A 16,901-nucleotide genomic window follows, 5' to 3' on the forward strand; every position below is an offset into this window, starting at 1 on the left:
ACTCTACAGTGAGGTCAAGGAAAGAAAAAAAAAAAAAAGCTGGCAACGCGGAGGAAGGTGAGGACTACTAAGTCGGAAAGGCACCCTCATCATGACTGGCAAGGTGGGTGATGCAAGGCAAGTGGTGAGTAATGATGCACCTAGAATTCAGGTCGACGCTCTAAGCTGAATTTTACGAAGGAGGTGAGGAAACAGGGAGAAGGCGATGGAAGTTAGAGGATTCTTTTGTAGCACTGAGTCATAGCAGCAAAAAAAAATATTTCAAGGTGTATTGTTCCAAAATAGCAAAAACACAAGCAAACACCTTGTATTGTTGCCATGCAGAAACACTTATCTACATTCCACTTAATCAACTCCTGTTCCTTCGATAAGAGAGCCAGTGGAGAGGGAGAGGCAGAAAAAACAAGCCGTGCTCCCGGGCCACTAGAATGACAGAATGGCACTTTTATGATGTCTCCCAGATTATTCCCTTAGATGGATGGGCCGAGTTGGAACGGCAATTGATTAATCCATCGACTGACGGAATGTGCTGTGGCCGTCCCTGTGCTCAGCTGTTCTTTCCCTGGACGGAGAATTTGGCCAGACATGCTGGAGAGGATGACTAATGAAGGAGGCTTCTGAAGAAACCGTCCATGACTGTCTGTGTATATTTTTCTGGGCCCAAGATGCATGCTTGTGTCTGACTGATAGAGTAAATTAGATTATAAAAGAATAACAAAATAGACTCAGCAGATTGGGGGGGGGGGGAAGCCCTCTCTTTATCCAAATAAAGACTACAAATGGATGCTTTTGTAACAGATTGCTGCATGTTTTACAGCCAAACCAACCTGACCACAACACTCTCTTGATCTCTTCAAAGCAGTGTCTGCGTCATCTACCAGAAGCACAGTTGAAATAAGTGAGATGTTTATTCTTTTTTCTCTTTTCACATTCACAATAGCTGCCTGTGATGCACATTAACAACACTGTGTCAGTGACCACCCTTTCAAAGCTTACTCACTCTTGGCTTATAAAGCATCTTCACAAACGTCATTCCCCCTGCAGGGTGACTCTCGTTTCCTGCAAATGTGAATGATTGACCACAGACAGACTGAACTCATGTTCAGAAGCAGCACTCATCATCGTCGATGCACTTTACTTATTTTCAACTAAACTCACTGCTGCTTTTGTCCTGACCTCAAACTTCATCCACTTGAAGAATTTCAGCTTCAATGAGAGTTGACTACGCTGTGTAAGGTATGACGTAGAGTGAGTACGTTAACATAGCAGCCACACACACCTCTATCTTAAGAAATGCAACAGTACCAGACAACTTTCTTCAGGTTCAGTCTTCTACTTTATGTGAACACACCAGGTACCTTTCTCAATGGCCCGTTCTTCTTTACGAATATAGCAGACCTCAGGAGGCTGCAATTAAATAATCGCAATTGATTATTCAACACAGCCATGTAATAAACGGCACTGGAAAAGTGGGCACAATGTAAATTATATTAAGAAGCATATATCTTTTTTTTTTTTGCTCAATAAACTCAGTGGCTGAGCTCGAATAAAGCCAGGTTTCCGCTCCAACCCATCATGTCACGACAACTACTTAAAGGGATTTGAATAACAAGAAATACACTTAGCAGACTATATGAACTCTCACACATTACACTAAACTCAGTTCATGAATAAGCTACAATACTGAGGATACCCAATCAATACATAAACATACTGATGTGTGCTTTGCATGTTGTATTTATAACCCATTAAGCCATGCCTCCATCTTTATACAAAGGCTTCCTTTCACCCTCCGAGCGTTACGGGGCTTCCAGCTCCTCTCTGGCCCTTCACTTCAGACTTCCTGCATAGCACCATTGGTCTTCAATAACACTAGGCAAGAGAGTAGATAATGGATCCCTATAAATTCTCCCTTTTCTCATTGAATCAAACCCCCCTGAGAGACTTTACACCCAGAAGAGAAGATGAGAAATGTAATGGTAGCTCCATTATTGATACAAGTCCTCAGCAGTGAAAGAAATGAATGCTAATGGTGTCCTAAGCCCGGCTTTACAGAGATTAATCCGATTTGAGGAAATGAACATTTTATTATAAAGGCACAAAGGTCTGGCCCTGATCTGGACTGAGTCAGAGGATGAGGAGAAGGGTAAGAAAATGACAAAAGGCATTGTGGGAAGGGGGGGGACATGGGTATACAGGCTGTCACTTTGCACGACCCTGGCACCTCATTGCTGTGGTGCCCTTTTCCAGCTGACAAGTTCATTAATTTTCTGACACAGCTTCTTGGGATGATTTGAAATAGATAAGTCAGACAACAATGACTGGATAAATTGGACATAAAACAGACATCTGTGGAAGCAACATTATCAGCTGTAGACTGAAGCAGCAGGAAGTCCCTCTCAGTCCCTGTGCTGCACCTGCTCTCAGGCTGTTTCCCACTGCTTAGAGGGACTAATAGGGACACACTGGGGATACAGCTGTTGTCACTCTAGCATGGTGAAATAAACAAACATTGATCCCCGAGTGAGTTTCTGTTGAATCTGTCAGATTTAAAGTCATTTCTCTCCGTATAGTTTTACGCAGCCCATGACATCCCAAAACCTACAGCCCACATTCATCTCCACGAGAATCTCCGCAGGGATGAGTAGGCTTGAGAAGTGTTAAATGGGGAGGAGAAAAAAAAAAAATTCTCTACTTATAATTCCTATGAATCATTCTGCACCAGTTGCCAACAAACAATCTGGGGAATATGTAGGGAGGATTTATCATGCTTCAGCCTCTGACAGGGCAAAAAAACATAAAATCAGCGGTCTAATTTGTCTCCCAGAGGTGGTGTCACTCCATCATTTGGAGGGCTTTTTCTTTCAGCGGGTGAATAATGTTTGCCATGTTTTCTCACTTTCACAGGTGAGAGATGCAATCCATTCTTTGTCTGGAGAGTGACAGCTACCTGTATTTATGCTTTTAACACCAACACTGCTTCATCAACGGCATGACAGACATCTATTTTAAAGCTCACTTTTAAGATCCAACGCTTGTTATGTGTTTGAACTGACCTTTGTTGAGGGGAATTCTTCAAATATCAGATAGATAGATAGATAGATAGATAGATAGAAAGAGAAGAAAGATAGATAGATAGATAGATAGAAAGAGAAGAAAGATAGATAGATAGATAGATAGATAGATAGATAGATAAGATAGATAGATAGATTTTTACAAACATCACTCCCCATGCATACTGGGAGTGGTGGCTCAGATTTTTCAGTCCAGAAACTTCAACATCCATATCCTCTCCAACTGAGTAGAGGCAGAGCAAAGATGGGAGATTTAGATTTCAGCACCACGTAAGAAGGACAGCTCCCTCCCAGGCTTCCACTGGGGGCCATGAACAAGCAGCCCTCTGTGTGCACCATGCCAAGAAAAAGCAAGAGAACTAGTCCAATGTGTGAAGACTTAGTCAGTAGCCATAGATGCCATCCTTGAATTCTATATTCAGGACTAAATATTTCATCTATGTCATGCATTTCCCCACTTAGGTCGCCATAGCATGGTGCTGAATATGGCAGATTTTCAGACACTGAAGTCTGTTGGGAGTATGCAGCTATAGAAAGGTGGATGGACTGAGTGTCTTCTGCATGTGTAACGAAGCATTACGCACTTTTATTGCACTGCCTATGAAACATCATTTACAAAACTCTTTTTTTACGGAGGCAAAGTTCGTTCTTTTTTTTTTTGAATAGGTTATTAATGACACCTAAGCTTGCTGCCACGCACTCAACTCTAGGGCGCGCGCTGAAACGCAAGCACACGGACGTGAGCGCGCACATCTTCTCCAGCTCCAAATCAGCGCGTGATTAGAGATATTTTAGTTAGAGGCCGCACTGTGAGTGGCGACAAAGCTGGGGGGTTTCATTTGCCCTGATAAAGATGTTGTCCCTGAAATAAAATGAAAAGAAGATAAACTACAACAGCCAGACATCAAACTACGGTCAGAGAGGGGCAGTTGTTTTTTAGCCTATAGGGACCAGCAGACAATCAGACAAACACGTTTTTTACACCACAGATACAAACTTACCTGTTCATAAAGACGCCTAGGTCTTCAGGATCTTTGCTTCAGGCGGAGACGGGTCCCTGCTCCGCTCCCTCCACAAAACTGCATCCAAAAAACATCCGCAATTCTCAGGCGATCTTGCATTGATGATATTTTCTTTTGAGACACATTGTGCTCTTGCTCTCAGGACGACGTGGTATGTAATCCACACATCAGTCTGCATGAAATGGATTCAAATCTCACAGCGATTACCACACATCCGATATTTCCTCCTTTCTTCGGGATACACAGAATACGAAGGCGCCTACAAGTGCCATTGTTGAATTGACTCTCCCGATGCAAAGAGACACCCACTGGGGATCTAGATTTTCTCAAAGAGTTATAGGTCAATGTGAAGCAACACTGTTTTTTTTTTTCCTGCTTTAAAATCTAAATGAAATGTTCAAAAGAAGCCTCTCCACAAAGGCGAAGAGAACCTCCTGTGGTCAATTTCCAGGTGGATCCATCCTGAAAACCCCGTAAGCACACTGCAGATTGAAGTAGACCATCATCCATACATAGAGGGGCAGCAGTGGGGTTATTTTAAAGTCCCATTCGCTGTCTTTTCCAAATTTAACTTTCCTCCAAGTCTCTTGTCTTAGTCATCAAGGCTGCTGAATCTGATTAGATTTCACCTCACAACCCAGTGCGGATTCCAAGACGCTTATTTTTTATCTTCCCTCCTGGTTGTCTCGATGAAAACAGTCCCGCAACTGAGCGATTTAACTGGCATCCTATACGTCGGGGGATTTGAAAAGTTGCAAAAATAGATGAAAATCTCTTTTTTCAGCTTCAGGGTCTCCATTTTAAGAGAAAAATATGCCACATCCGAAATAAAATCCAGCAGATATCCTCAACAAGCCTTTTAAACACCGCCAGGCGATAAGGCAGCAATCCTTAATGCAAACAGTCGTTTCGCTTGGCTTTATTCCCACATGTTTTAGCGCCGATCCGCGTTTTTAGACTGTCTGGACGGGAGTTATAGTTCACCAAAGGTAGGCATCACTTCTGCGCCCTCGTTCCATCCACGTACGCTTTTCGCCGATTCGAGTCTCGCGGAACCATCAATGAGACACACACACGGAGGGTAAAATGGGTTTGAAGGGTTATCATCCACAGATTTCTGGTCGTCCGAGTCCGGTCACCTCCTCTTCTGTCGATGCAGGCTGTATGTAGCTGCTTGTGTTCACAGGTGATTTCGTTCCAATGCGCGCAGGCAGGCTGTGCCCATCCGTGCGCTTTACAATACCTCAGTGTGTTCTTCATTTACGCACATCCCTCCGGAAAAAAACCGCAGCAATAGATGGACACTGAATTGATTAGTACAAGAGGGGGTCTTCATTGAGGTTACCTCCCACTGACAAGCTTGTTCACCGAGTGAGCCTGTTCAGCCAGTCACTGCTGGTGCATCGGAGAGGCAGTTTCCCCTCTTCTGTTTCAGACTTCACAGTTCTCCAAGGGAACTTCTGTGGCTGCCAAAATGTCTCTACTGAAGGAATGTCTCAGGAAAGACTGGCTTTTAATAATAATAGATAATTGACCTATGTCCTTCTCTTTCATTGAGCAGTTTTAAAAGAGGCAAAGAACCGCCACAACAATGCAAATCGTTGTTTAAGCGCGCATCAATTTGTGTCCGTGTGCGCGAGAGGAGATAAAAGGAGAGAGGTTTAGACAGATAGAGAGAGAGACAGATTCTCCCCATGTGTCTTTTGCAAATGAGACACGACTGCCACCTACCGGCTTCCATCGCCTGCTTGTTGCATGATAGTGGCCTCAGGCTGATTGTCGCATAGGATTACTCTCCCATGAGAGACTAAGTTGTGTTTATATAGGGTTATGCATACAACATCTCTATTTCAACTTGAGAACGCTGCAGGGTGCAATATGAGACATATAGGCATACATAATTGTTTCATGATGAAGACATGGTAGGCACATCATCACACAGTTTAATGAACACAAGCACATGATGAGAGGCATGCGACAGCTTGACAATCCAGAATAGTTAAATGTTGTAATATACTGTATTTGGTAATGTAGTACTACACATAAAAAAAACACTTGCTAATGTTATGCAGTAATGCACATTGCATATATTTTCAATATGGCACCTGACACAGAAGACTTCAGCACTTCAGAGATATTTTTGCTGGTAAATCTTTTATCTCAGCGACCTGCAGCATGGCAACATATTGTGCTAAACTCAGTTATATTAGAGGCAATGAGATGCATAGTGGAGCTTTAAAAAGGACGAGTCTGTGGAAAGAAGTAAGCAAACATGCCCCATCTGGGAAGAGTATGCATGCATCCACTGGTCATGTCATAATAGATGTGAGAAAACATTTGAATGCCAGAGCAAGGATGTGTCCATCGAGCTGTCAACATCCCATCTCATTTCCCTCAGTGCATCATTCATCCATCTTCATAACTGTCGACCTGCCTGTCTGTGTGTCTGCCATACAGTAGTAAAGAGCACCACTCTCTTGCTTTCCAGTCGAAGCAGACATCCTTAACTACCATCTTTTTTCACTCCATACTTCTTGCCTCACATTTTCCCCGAGCCAGCGAATGAAATCTGTTAAACCCACTACTCTTCAAGATCACCGGGCAGTGTTTTTGTAAAATGCTCTTTCTGATCCATAGCATTTCCATGCCATTGACATGTAACTGCCAGGGTCACTTCTGAGTGCTGACTTCCGTAATTGGTGTCATGTTGCTGTGTGACTGCTTGGCCTTATGGTTTTGATTTAATGCTTTTTCTCCTCCTGCTGCTGAGAGTCTGTAGATCTCTGATGATGCAATGTCGTGTTTGCTGTGTGGGAAACATCAGCCGAGGTCCTTGATTTTGATTTATGTAGCTTCTGAGACCATATAGTCCTTGCTGGCCGCTACCCTTGCTTCCTTAAAGTGAAGCTTTTGGATATACAGATTTTGTTGCCAGATGTTATCACTAAACTAGTCATTAAGTCCCACTGTTCAGCAAATTAAACATGTTCAAAATTCAGCTGCGAGAGTCCTGACGAAAACTAAGAAAGAAGACCACATTACTTCAAACTCTTAAATCTTTACACTGGCTACCTGTTATTCAGAGAATTGATTTCAAATGTGTCTGCTTGTGTATAAGTCTCTCTGTGGTTGAGCGCCCCAATACAGCTCTGACATGCTTGTGACATATGAACCATCAAGGACCCCAAATAACATCTGGCACTGTCCCGAGAGTTAGAACAAATCACTGTGAAGCTGCGTTTTAGCCCAGATAATGTTAGACTAGCCCTGACTCTGACCACCTTTAAATCCAATATATCACTTACTTTTCTACACTGCCACCACTTCCCTCTATGTATAGTTTTCAATTCTATTTGAACTATTTTAGAACTTTGTTTAGTTATTATTTATTGCTCATGCAACGCTTGTCTGCACTTTAAAAAAAATCAATTTCAATGAATTCATCTTATTTATTCCAAGGAGAGCCATTATACTCACTTTTACCATTAATTATGTCAGTCTGGGACACCTTTTGAGTAGTGATGCAGGATGTGTAGCTCACAATCCTCCTTATTTATCCTATATTTGTGTCAGTAAAATCCCTAATTTCAGCCTCTTCCTGAGACAGAGCTGCTGTCTCTTTAAGGCCCCCCGCCACAGGTGCCCACTTTTCTCTGATTGGCCAGCTCTGTTTGCAGTCGCAGGATCATTTGAGTGAGCTTCCGGCTGGGCGTGGGCGTGTCCTTGAAAGAGCGGCCGGGATGGGCATGTCCTTCAACTTTGCTTGATGCTTTTCTCTAAATAAGTCGGCAGAACCTGACGTCAGGTTCTGGCCAAGTCTCTCGAAGTTCTCGTAATGTCTCGGTCAGAGCGGCAGGAAACCACGTCCGAGGATTACACCAAACACTGTGTATTTGATGTTTAAACATATTTGCTGAGGTTTAGTATAGATATCCAGCATTTTTACGTAAATATGGATCAGCATAATAGATCTCCTATAATCTTTAACTCCTACTACTTTTAACTGAATTTCTGTGTCTTTGATTTTGGTTTATTTCAAAGTAAAGAACTTTGAAGCGTCTCAGTGGATAAAACGTACTTGAATACATTTCTGTAGGATGATCCTATTGTACGTATTTCTTTTGTTACATATTTACCATATTTCAGTTTGTTTTCCCGACCAATTGTGAGCACCGACCTTTACCCGTATGTTTATTACTGGTTTGACTGTCAGTAATAACTGAGAAAGAACATAATTGACCAAATCTTGGAATAACTATTGATAACTGTATGTACAGAGAAGCTTCGTGTCACACATCTCTCTCAGTGGTCTCTGCTTAAGCACATTGGTCAAACATTGATTTTCACCTTGAAGTTGCTTAATTCAGTGTTTGTCAAACAGCTCCTTTAGATTTGGAAAATTAGATTTTCCTGGGTAGTACATGCCGATACCCAATGCTTTGGTATTGGAACAACTCTAGTTAAATGCAAAATTCTTTCAAGCTTGTGTCACACATTAAATCAAAAGCCTTACTGAAGCGATCAGAGGTCACACACACAATTGGACCATGAAAGATGGCAAAGATCGCCCTGTCCTTGGAGAAGCTTAAAGTGCTGTTGTGCTGCCATTGTAAACAATGTGACCTTTTTTTCTGAAAGGGCAAGACACATACTAGACTCTTGGGGGTAGTCGTTCCGTGAGGAGCAAGGGCAAGTAAAAAAGCTCACTTGAGGGAATTCTCCAGTATAGATTATTGGTTATGCTCTCAGCATCCTCGTAAAAAAAAAAAAAAGAAAAAAAGACGGTTGCTGGAAGTTAATAACGAGAATCAGAGAGGTGTTGGTGTAAGCTTAACATGATTTTATATTTTCTACACCATGCACTTTATCGTCGCTCTATGAAGACCACCCTGAAAAAAAAAACAACTGCTGATTTGACAGAGGAGGAAGGAAAAAAGTAGTGAGATGCCATTCAGAGATGGTTTAAGGTTTAAGGATCTCTCCCCTTCCCTGAGAGTATTTTGTTGTCAGGGTCTGAATAATACATGTGCTGGGATGCAATTAGATAATGTAATAATCATGTTGGGTATGCCATGTAGGTCTCACCCAGTAATCAAAAGGAATATATGTACACATGGCAGAGGTTTATCCAGTCCTGAGAACATAAGCTTAAAGTTCGATGTAAGGCAGGTTAGAATAAACCTTCTCTGGTAAACACTCTGATTGTCAAATTAAAACGCTGAGAAATTATTTGAACACTTCAATTTGTGTAACTCAGTTTTTAGTAGAATTTCAGTGTTATTTTTTATAAAAAAATAAATGTTTAATACTCCTCTCTGTGTCTGATCTTCTTCCCAAAAATAGTAACCTGCTTGGAGACTGTGTGAGAAGGAGGTAGTGTGCCCCCTTTTAAAGGAGGCTGTGAATACATTAATAATGTGTGTTTTTTTTTTATTTTGAGATCTGGCATTTATTATTCATGATGTTGTTTTGGAGGGGTATGAGACATCACTATTGATATCCTGCAAGGCTCAGAGGCATCATAATAATGTAGTCAGGTGTGTGGTGAGAGGCGAGGCGGAGAAACGAGTCTGCGGGCCTGCGCATGTTTCACAAGTCGTTCCTTTCTATTCTGCTCCAATGGTCTGAGCGCCATTTTGTGTTTATCTCTGTCTAATGTTTAATTTCCACTGTACTCTCTATAAACACAAACTTTAACCTCCAAATGTAGCTGATTTTACAAAGTCAATGAGTGAAATTCTGCAAATGAATATGTGATTGTGTTCGCTGAGACTCAAAGCAATGCATCAGATTTCACAGGCTTCAAAACTAGGTGCATCAATCTGTTTGCAGTCCTTTAATCTCCTCTTTGATCCACACTCATCTCTTACTGTACTTCTTATGCAAGTCTTCCATTGGCCCAAAGGGCCTGTAATTGAAGAATTCATTCTTAGCATGCATTCCGCACTACTCCTGGCTCAGATTTTCCTGTATCAACCCTTGATCTTGGGTAAATTAAATAATTCAAAGCATGCTTCACCGTTGTAAAAGTCTCTAAGCAACTTCTACTGCATCACAGAGCTGTGGGAGAGGCAGGATGACTGGCAGAGCCTTAGATATTGGCTGCGGCTCAAAGCAGCTGTATCATGAGATGAGAAGGTCCACGCACTTAGAGAGAGGAATCAATCGATGATCATGCTATTCTGAGTATATAACTCATCATAGCATGGAGAATATCATCTATTATCATCTATCAGTCACGTCCTTTAAGATGTAATGCTTAAATAAGCATGAGTAACACACACATTCTTAAAATCATATGGCAACAAATGGTTTCCTTTCCAATATCCAATCAAGCACACATCCAATAAGGAAGTCTGCATCAGTATATAGAACCATCCCTTACTCTGACTCTGCATGGTGGGATCTAAATTGCAGTAAGACTTGGGTTAATACAATAGAAAGGATAGCAATTATTATTATAATATATTTTTGTCAGAAAGACCCCAGAGTTGGAATGTGGTCCGATTATCAATCAATTCACTGCCGTGTCACTTCTCAATGAGTCATAAAAAAAAGGTCTTTCACTGAGAGCCTCATTCTGGCCTGGAGCATTTCTGAGGTGATGACTAAATTTGCAGTGTTTTGGGGGCCATAGTGGTTAGTGCCTGCGCCCCATGTACAGAGTCTGTGGTCCTCAAAGCGGGCGGCAACCTGAATCCAACCTGTGACTCCTTTCCTGCATGCCATTCCCCACTCTCTCTCCCCCATTTCTGACTCTATCCACTGCCCTCTCTCTGTAATAAAGGCATAAAAAGCCCCAAAACAAATGTAAAAAAATAAATAAAAAATGTGCAGAGTTTTTCCTAAGCATATGTTTTCTTCATTTGTGTCTTTGACTTTGCATCATTTATAAAGAAGCAGCAAGTTTGAGTTAAATGCATCTTTTGTGATTTCTTGTTTCGGGTTTTTTCATCTGCAGCAGGTTTCGGTATGTGTTTTAGACTTTTCCACGTGTTTTTGTTTTTTATTCATTTCTGAATTGGCAGCCTGTTTATCCTTATGGTAATCCTTTGTGCCTTATAGTGTGTTTGCACCAACTGGCCCAAATATAAAGCTGTGAGTGAAGCTGTATATGATCAGGTTTTGAAAGAATGTAATTCTAATAAAGAGGCTGAATGAAAACAATTTGTCTTGTTTTAAAGAATTTACACTTTTAAGTAGTTTATTTTCTCATTTTTCTGCAGCTATTTAATTCAATAGGCCGAACAGGCTGTTTGCACAATCCTTACACAACTTCTCCTCTGATATTTAACCTGCAGAAAGCTCCAAACACAAGGTCCAAATAATATTCCAGGGACAAATAAAAGTTTGATTTACAATTTTGGAAGAGCCCCAATTCTCCTTAAGAGAACAGTTAAGGGCAAACACTGTGAGTACAGCAGAAATATTGCCTAACATAAAGACATTAGTAACTTTGCCAATGTTTGGGCATATGATTAAATACAGCTCTGACAACTATGGCCTTCAAACATTCAGGCATTTGGACTCATTCATGGGAGGTTTGGTTGCTGTAATGCGTGGGCATTAAGCAATTATGTATTCCTTTCAGCCTGTGTGCAACTTCTTTGTGGGTCATGTCTGAGTGCAAGTATCACAATTTTGTGATGCAAAGATGATGTAGGCAGTTGAAATGTACTGTGTAAAATTTGATGGAGAGGGAGCCAATACACAGGAATGATATTGGTGCTGCGGAGCATGATGAAATGTGGTTAACTACGATTAAAGTTCCATCCAGAATATTTTGATAATTCTGGTATGAATGTCTGTTACTCTGACAAGTCAACCTGAACATGGTCACACTGGTCAAACGGTCTTGTTTTCCAAGACACTTTCACATGCCCCGCAGCCAAAAAGAAGGTGAAAGATGTGAACTTATGCCAGTGACACCGAACACCTCTTTGTAAATTGAGATGCATATTGCTAAGACAGAGTCCTCTATGCTGTTTACTGTAAAGAAAGAAACGGTTGAGCATTGGAGATGTTATCATGCAGCGGCTTAAACTATCACAACCGCTTTTCATTCCAAGAATTAAGCATGGATTTATTAGCCATTAGCACTTTCCTCAATCCGCTTTTTTACAACCCCCAATGATTTTTTTTAGTGTCCTCATCTTAAAATGTAGAGCTCTGCCTGCACATTCATATATATTTTTTAATCTGCCGTTCATCCATCAATACACCATAAAACTTCCACTCCAAATTGTTTGTCCAAATCTTGAATTACTGATAAGCAAGTTGAAGGCTTAAAAAAGTTTCTTTGCTGTGTCACAAGAAAGGAAGGTGTTTTTTTTTGTTGTTTTCTTTTTTTTTTAGATATGATCTAACCTCCTTGGTGTTTTTCTCTGTGTGAATGATGTTTCAAGTCAACCATGACTGGCTGTTTCCTCCGCAGGTGAACCAAAGCACAGAGAATTATGCAATGCATGAAAACCCTCAAGGGGTACTTTGCTGCTTGATGTGAGGAATTTGAAATTACTATTTCATATTGAACATGCATTTTTGTTTACGATTATGACAGCATAAAAGCGAGGCATCCCTGGATAGTCCATAAATGGGTGCTTTAATTAACATACTAAATGCACTGCAAGGTTAACAGTGTTCTCACCCAGAGCCAACTCTGGGCCATGTTCCTGCAACTGATCAAATACAGTTCAATGTGTGTCTCCCTCCACTCATAGCGCAGAATCAGTATTCTGTGCATCTTTTAACAATTCTCCTATTCCTGATAGAATTGTCTATTAATGCACAGCCATTAAAGGCTTACAAAGTTTGCTACTGAGAAAATCTTGACTGACAATCAGAGGATAAAGTGTTAAGCTTGACATAAACCTTGTAATCCCGTATCATAGCAGATTTAGACTGGGTGTAACCTCACTTTCGGCTTGTTTATCTCCTTGGCTGTTTCATGCAAAACGAGCGGTGCTCCAGACAATGGCGTACCTATTCACATGTGAGGCTGGGAGCAGATTTGCAGCATCTGGATGTGACAGCGGATCCCCTTTTCATCTAATCCTCCGAGTGCTTGTCTTTCTGCTTTGACACATTGGGGATGGAGTGGGCCATCCATTCACATCCTGCCTGCCATAGGGCAGATAAACAAAGAGAGAGAGAACCAAACACTCAGTAAATGCCCATATAATCAACAAGAAACATTAGAAGGGACTGCACATATTATCAGCTTTGTTTGCTGCCAATAATACCACTGCTTGTACTTAGTGGCATGGAGGTTGATTAGCTCTTATATTAAGTGTCCATTTAGATTGCTATTGAAAACACACAAAATTAAAACAGTGTAATGCGTGGGTGCAAGAGAGGCTATGATGCGTTTTGGAGAGAGAAAAAAGTTGTTTTTTTTTGCTTTGACTTAACTGTTAATTTCTCTGTCCTCTTCTTTAGAAACCAAGACATCCACTGATAGCAGAGCTTGTCACAACATCAAGATTTCAAGTATATATAAATATATTTTCGATTTTGAGTAATGTATTTTTTAATTCCTTTATTTAGAGATAGGGCAGTGGATAGAGTCAGAAACAGGGAGAGAAGGTGAGGAATGACACGTGGGAAAGGAGCCAGAGGGCAGATTCAAACTCGGGCCGTCTGCTCGGAGGACTTTAGCCTCTGTACCTGGGGCGTGGGCAATAACCACTAGGCTACTGGTGCACCAGAAACATATTTTTCAAACTGCATTTATTTCAGTTATATATATATATATGGTAATTTTGGATTGAAATGTTTTTTATCAACATGTAGGCTACAACTTCCAACATATAGAAGCATATAGAGCGGCTCCCCTCAGGCAGCCGTTTCAGAGTACCATTAACAAAAAATACGCTGCAATACGCATTTTAAACAAGGCTAGGTAGGCAATGCTTTTTTTTACATGCTGTGCATCTGTGTTTTTACCTATTTAAGTAACTTTTTCTACTTTGTCACTACGTGATAGACAATAACGTTTTTTGAATCTTGAATCTTGAAATAGTCTGTATTTCTTCTAGCCTTATCTGTTAACACTATATGTAAATAAACTGCTTGCTTTTGAAAAGATGAAGGACTTGTTCTTCCTATAGAGAAATCAAGGAGAATATACAGTACAGTATAGCAGACAGACTCTCCTTGAAGAAAAAGTCAACTTTTAAAGGGCATAAAGAGTCCAGGCAGAGTTTTTTTTGGACTCAGCACCGCATCACCTTGAAAGGTTTGAATTTCTTTTATTTTTTTTATTTTTTTTTGGGAGCTCCGTGAGATTGACTCTGATTACTTCAATTAACTTCTCCCAGAAAAGTAATTTAACAGTCTGGTTAACTACAGACAAAAAGAATCAATGAGTGGTAAATGATGACATTCATAAGAGCTGCTTGTGCTAATGTCTAATGGGCAAGCTAACACTATTTTAAAGAGATTAGCGAGATGAGCAATAGAATATGGAGCCAGATGTGACATGGCGTGAAAAAGTGTGACCATTAAGCACAGTGGCTGACTGGAGAGTAATTCCCCACCTCTGCTCTTTCTGTGGCGCCTAAATGGTCACTTCATTATTACTTTTTAACCTTTTTAACCGTTCCAATAAATCTGACAAATCAGATGGTACACGCTAAGTAATCCCGTTCAATCTGCATCAGCAGTTAAGCATTTGGTATTAGCTCAACAGATGGCTGGTGTCATAAAAACCTTGTAGCTCAAGTTTTGATGGTTTTAAAGCGCTCTATTGTCATAGTACAATGTTGGGTGTGCTGACTATTGAAAAGTATGTGAGGAACATTTGGAGGAACTTAAACGTTACACTGACTGAAAGAACAATTGACGGTCAACAGAGGGGTCTATTTAAAATTTTTGTGCAGTTTTAATAACATGATTTGTGTGTTACAGCATGACTATGATACAAAGCAAAAACAGCTTATTCCCAGTTTTACCACAATTATGTACACTATACTGTATGTATTACTGTAATGATGTGCTTCAAACCCAAGGCAAAAGTGGGTGAGTAGTAAAAATGAGTAGTTTTTCAGTAAGAGCAAGACTTGAAGTACTTGCAGTATTATTCTCAAATACACACGCGCACACACACGCACGCACGCACACACACACACACACACACACACACACACACACACAAGCAAACGCACACACGCACACACGCACAGACACACAGACACACACACACACACACACAGAGACACACACACACAGACACACACACACACACACACACACGCAAACGCACACACGCACACACGCACAGACACACAGACACACAGACACACAGACACACACACACACACACACACACACACACACACACACACACACACACACACACACACACAAACACTCACACAAACACACACACAAACACAAACAAACACACACACACACACACACACACACACACACACACACACACATAATCCCTCACACAAACACATCCACTGAACAACAATAAATCATCCCCTCACATTATGATAAAATTCAATCACACTGATCTGTTATTGTTCCGTCATCAAAAACTCTTTTTCATATCTGGCTAGACGGCCATGAGGCAAATAAATTTAAGTGATATCCTTGGTGGAGTCCAATATATTCAAAGAGGCCTGCAATGCATGTCCACACTTAATCCAAACACACATGCACTCCAGCACTGCAGATGTGTGTGCCTTTCAGTCTGAGTATACATGGTTTCTGTAATGGTCAATCAATGTGATGAACCTGACGAATACTTAAAAGGGGCTGTCAGAAATGTTGTGGGCATTTTTTGTATAGTGTTCCACATGACATGATAAGCCTGCTTTCCTGTGTTTTCTCTGTAAGCCCTTAGCTGATGAACTCTTCTCTGCACCAGAAAAAGCTTCTGGAGAAAATAAATAGAAAATAATAAAAAGAAAATCACTTGATCTCTACCACTTGGAGTATATAAATAAAAAAAGGAGAAAAATCAAACGCTGTATCTTTGCTTGGAAGAACACTAAAGCGGGCTGGGTAAACAGGTTTTGTGCCAAAAAACTTTGAAACAAGTGGGGAGGACAGAACACAACATGTGCAAACCAAACTTTTGGCTGCTTTGCAAATTCACATCAGTTGAAAATACAATATACCGTTCTGCATTACTTGCATCAGAATTAACACTCATTCAGAGTAAAAAAAAAGAAAAGACGAAAGAATGGCATACAGTGTACATATCTATGACATATTCTACTATTTCTGTTGAGCACTAAAAACATGCGCTCTAACCGCAAACTTGTACAGTACCATGCGTGTGAGCTCCGCTCCACTCCAGCTGTCTGGCAGCACCACCAGTCAGCTGGAGTCGCGAGAAAAAGAAGTTCACACATAATCACATGAAACAGCATGAGATAACACAATGTTTGTGGTTTAAACATAATAACAAACACAAATAAGGTTGGTGTTCCCAACTGAATAAGTTGAAGTGGATTTGCCTCTTTGTTTTGTTGATGTAGTACAGTGAAATATGATCTAGCGTCCAAAGTTGCGTTTTTTTTTTTGAAAATTTGTCGGATTTACTGTTGTTTTGGTGTGTAACTTCCTTTCCCACTTGATCTGCTCTGTGGAAAATTTATGCTCTCTTCTCCGACATCAGGCAAAAATAGAGATCTTGCGTTTCTGCTGTAGAGGGCTCCACACTGCTAGACCTGGGACGGAGCCAAAAATGTAGCAAAGCCAGTGGAAGTACACACATTGACTGCTGTAAAACCTGGAGCAGAGACGGGCCAAACTAGGTGAAATTCACTGGTGATGCCGGGACAACATT

At 40.9% G+C, this 16,901-nt stretch overlaps 1 protein-coding gene across 5 annotated transcripts in view; it reads right to left on the reverse strand.

Annotated features, from left to right (window-relative positions):
- lrrc4ca (leucine rich repeat containing 4C, genome duplicate a) overlaps window positions 1-16,901 on the reverse strand; it is a 157,715-nt gene that overhangs the window by 42,562 nt on the left and 98,252 nt on the right. For 2 of the 5 annotated variants that reach the window (XM_065956883.1, XM_020642470.2), the window contains exon 1: window positions 4,076-5,714. The exons of the other annotated variants lie outside the window; for them this stretch is intronic. The gene's annotated coding sequence lies outside the window, so the exon portion shown is untranslated. Of the gene's footprint in view, window positions 1-4,075; window positions 5,715-16,901 lie in introns of those variants that run through there. 5 annotated transcript variants of the gene reach the window in all.

Source organism: Labrus bergylta, chromosome 7 (genome assembly GCF_963930695.1).
Source record: "Labrus bergylta chromosome 7, fLabBer1.1, whole genome shotgun sequence".
NCBI lineage: Eukaryota > Metazoa > Chordata > Actinopteri > Labriformes > Labridae > Labrus > Labrus bergylta.